The sequence below is a fragment of the Limulus polyphemus genome, unplaced genomic scaffold, assembly GCF_000517525.1.
Source record: "Limulus polyphemus unplaced genomic scaffold, Limulus_polyphemus-2.1.2 Scaffold6988, whole genome shotgun sequence".
In the NCBI taxonomy this organism is placed as follows: Eukaryota; Metazoa; Arthropoda; class Merostomata; order Xiphosura; family Limulidae; genus Limulus; species Limulus polyphemus.
In genome coordinates this window covers 31,656-35,984 of record NW_013672598.1, presented here as the reverse complement: position 1 = coordinate 35,984, position 4,329 = coordinate 31,656, and the positions used below count along the sequence as shown (strand labels likewise).

Genomic DNA, 4,329 nt, shown 5'->3' with positions numbered 1-4,329 from the left:
AAATCTTGATTCGTCTGAGAATAATACAGTCTTCCAAAAGTCCAGAGGCTTGGTCATCATATCACTTGCCCACTTCTCTCGTCTGACTATGTTGGCAGGTATTAATAAGAGATTCCGGTTAGCTGCTCTGCAACAATAACCCAATCTGTGGAGAATCCGTTGAACAGATTTCAGGCTCATCCCACCAACTTTGGCCACTTCTGCAGTCATTAATCTGGGATCCATTTCGATGCTCCTCTTGACACCCCTTTTTGTCCTCTTCGATGGACCAGGTTGACCCGGATGCTGCTCAATTGTTTCCTTGCAGTGTTTCCTGAACTGCACGATAATTCTGTTGACTGTCGAAAGCGGGATTCCCAAATTCTGCGAAATTTGTCACTGATTTATTCCACCATCTGCTTGACCAACTATCCTTCCTCTAACAAAATCTGACAATTCATGAGAACCTTGAGTTTTAGGCATGTTGTTGCACAAGATAATTAGTGTGCGGACCATTTTCATTTATATAGTGCTTTGTGAACACAAATTAGTTAGCATAAATCAGTTAAATGATGAAAAATTAGGTGTCTATTTACTTGTGACCACTCAGTGTACTTTGTCTTATCTATACAACCTGATAAGCCCTGGTAGTGGTCAAAAATGTCTCATTCACGTTGCATATGGAAGACATATTATTACATATTTGACTATGCTTTCACTTTCCATTTACTAATGTTTTCAAATGCCAGAGTTAAGAAAGTGAAACTGTATCCAGTACATCATCTAAGAAACATAATAATAATTTGTTTGTTAACATCACTTTAAATTAAGCAAATTATGATTAAAATTTAAATCTTGTCCTTAGGTGTTTTACATCATGTACTGATTCCATCCAATGAAGGAAAATTAAAACACTAGCTGATGGAAGTAGTACTATAAAATATGTTTATATAAAAAATTAGGTGGATGACACATAGTGCTCAAGCCCAGAGCATCCTAACAGCTACAAAATATTACCTACTAAAACAAGTTATAAGAGGACGGTTGCCCAGAATCCTTATTACATCATATACATGTGGAATGGAGGTAACTTGAGACCTGGAACAATGTAATAAAACCAAAGAGACAAAGTGGTGTGAGTAAACACATTAAGTAAAATAATTTTAGACATTAAGGTAAACATGAATTAAAATCAGTACACAAGAAATATTAAAGGGCATATTAATGTGAGAAAGGAAATAAACTATATTTTCTATTTTAAAATTTGGTTAAATTAAAAAAAAAGAAGGAAAATGTCAGAAAAAGTGAAACAGAATAAAGGAAATAAAATAGTGAAAGAGAATTAGAAACTACAGAAATGATAAATAGCATTTATAATGAATTAGGCTGAATGCTTAAGTCTATGTAAAGATTAAAAAAAGGCAAACAACTAAATTAAAGAAACAATTTGTTTCACAGATATTCTGAAATACTGAACAACTGGAAGTACATATTAATATCACAGTGAAGTGAAAGTTGTTTACAGAAATATTTAAATAGTATTTTAAGAATGCTATTAGTAAAACAACTTTAAGACTATGACAGAATTTTATGATAGTTAAGAAAATAGAGTGTGTCAGTATACTGTACTTTATGATTCTAAAGTTAGGAATAAATATCACTTTTTTATCAACATATTTAGAAACAGTAAATAAAAGGGATGTAACTTAGTTATTTTGAAATAGAATTCCTATTTTTTTTTTACAATTATTTGGTATTGAAATGTGAAAGTCTCAGAATTGCAATGTTACAAATGTTATCATTGTAATTAATGTAAAAAAAGTTATATTTGTACATGTTTGTATAAAGCAAAGCCACAATGGCTCCCATGCTGTGTCCACTGTGGGGAATTGAAAGCTGAATTTTAGTATTTCAAATCCATAAACATACCACTGTCTCAAGGTAAGACAAAAAAACAACAACATCTAATTACACAAGTTAAAATTAATGATTATAAGATCATTTATATCTCTAAAAGATTTTCATGCTAAAAACATTAATTTTCAGAAATTAGGTAAGAAAATTTTGTTATTATTTATAATCCTTCATACATACATGTGTTCAGTGTTGATGATTTGTTTGATAAACTTAATCCCTGGTCTAACGAAAATGGTTTAAAATAACAGCAATAGGTTTAATATAAGTTTTTGCTGAATTGAAAGTTACAGTAACAAGATTTTGCATGTGGCTTCCATGAAATCTTTGGTATTTACAATCTCATATAAAATCAACCAATGGTTTTATAAGTAATTACTTTAGTAAATGTAAAATGATTAGTGACCACAAACTTTCAAAAATGATAATACCTCTAGGCTTCTGAGCCCTTGGATTGAAGAATGATAATTACAAGGCAAACTTCAGTATATTCAGGCAAACTGAATTAACATTACAGCTTCATTGTATAAGTCCATTAAACAGGTAATTCAATTGATTTATGAAAATTAACAACTTCCTTACCTGAGGATGTATTCCCAATAGATACCTCCACATACCTCCAGCCTTATAAAAACTCCTACCTCACCTCATATGAAATCAAATGAATTTGACTAATGCATAATAATGTAATCAAGCAGCAGAACCCTCCACCAATAGGAGTGCAATCCAACTCCATGCACAATGACTCCCTTTAGATTTATGCTAATGAATCCTCATTCTTTCAACAAAGCAATAAAAAAAATATTCATGGTAGAATTACATGCTGAATGTGTGTCTCATTGTGTGCCATCACTATAAGGGATTAGAAAATACAAACTTTACACATTATATAGGTTACACTAACGTGACTTTTAGGTGGTTTGTTTAACTATTATATGTGATGTATGTTTTTTGGGGTAGTTAATGAAAGTGTTCCAAAATGTGACATTAATTTCTTGACAACCTAATATTTCCAATAGATACTCACCTCTTTACATATTCCCACCTATTCTCCCTACTTTCATTACGTGGGAGAAGAGATGAAGCAACATTCACACGTTGGAAACAATGATCATCTGAGAGGTCGAGAAGCACCCAAACACTTGCCCATATTCCTTAGATGTATTGTTTCATAAAAGACATGCAATTTCAGGGACAACAAGCATCTTCATAGCTTCAATATCAATTCCAACATTCCCTCCCATCACAGTTTTTAAAGCTAAAGTCACCTGAAAGAAATTTGCTGAATCATTGTTGACACTTATGAATATTCAAAACATTTCCATAAACTTCTCTGATATTCTTTGTGGCTACAGAGGTATTGTTTCCCTTCTTGTACTCGAATTTTATATTCACATAGAGAATCCATTTTTCATCACGAGTGACAATTCTGTCCAAAAGCGGTTCAAGCGTTGCCAAAAACTATGGCTCAGTCCTAGACAAAAACCACTTCCGACCGAAAAATCTGGACTCCATCTGCAGAAAGTGACGCTTTGCATTTGGTGGGACATCAAAGGAGTAATTCACTTCAAACTCCTAAATCCACAGTGAACTGTCAATGCAGATATCTATAGTCAGCAACTGGAATTTAAATCCAACCTTTCATCAGAAACTCCCTTTACTTGTCAATTGGAAAGGTGTTCTTCTTCTCCACAACAATGCATGTCCACATGTGGCACGTTTGATGCAACACAAGATTATGGAGTTTGGTTGGGAAGTTCTCCCGCACCCACCATGTTTTCCAGATATAGCACCATCAGATTACCATCTTTTTCGTTCACTGCAACACCGTCTTAATGGGAAAATAAATGCAAATGTGGAAGGTGTTAAAAGAGGACATTGGTATGTTTTTTGCTGCAAGGCCAAGTAATTTCTTTGATCAGGGCATTAACAACCTTATTGTGAGATGGAAAAGCCTCATCAATAAGAATGGAGACTATTTCATTTAATAAATGTTTTGTTTTGATATATAGGCCATATGCCAACTTTAGGTTTCTTTGTTTATTATGAATTTTGCGCAAAGCTACACAAGGGCTATTTGCACTAGTCATCCCTAATTTAGCAGTGTAAGACTAGAGGGAAGGCAGCTAGTCATCACCACCCATTGCCAACTCTTGGGCTACTCTTTTACCAACAAATAGTGGGCCAACTTTTTTTTTTCAGAATGAAGTGGAATGGACTGGAAATAGAGTGGACACCTCATCTCTACTGAACAGATTTTGACTGTAGGAGGAGGATTTGTAAGAGAACGCTATATATAACAGATCAATGTAGTGATATGTAGCATTGATCCAACTAAAGATTCTGATGTATTATAGCTATGTGTATTGTTCTGCCTTCTGGGGTTAGTCTCAATTGGTGAAGATTCTCTATGGTTCACCACCCCAGAGACTGATA

At 33.7% G+C, this 4,329-nt stretch overlaps 1 long non-coding RNA gene across 22 annotated transcripts in view; it reads right to left on the bottom strand.

The window, feature by feature from the left end:
* Positions 1-4,329, bottom strand: part of LOC106474245 — a 45,604-nt gene that overhangs the window by 10,164 nt on the left and 31,111 nt on the right. For 2 of the 22 annotated variants that reach the window (XR_002613901.1, XR_002613904.1), the window contains exon 7: positions 997-1,077. The exons of 19 other annotated variants lie outside the window; for them this stretch is intronic. This is a non-coding gene — a long non-coding RNA (uncharacterized LOC106474245). The remainder of the gene's footprint in view (positions 1-996; positions 1,078-4,329) is intronic. One more of the 22 variants, XR_002613903.1, reaches the window with a different exon arrangement.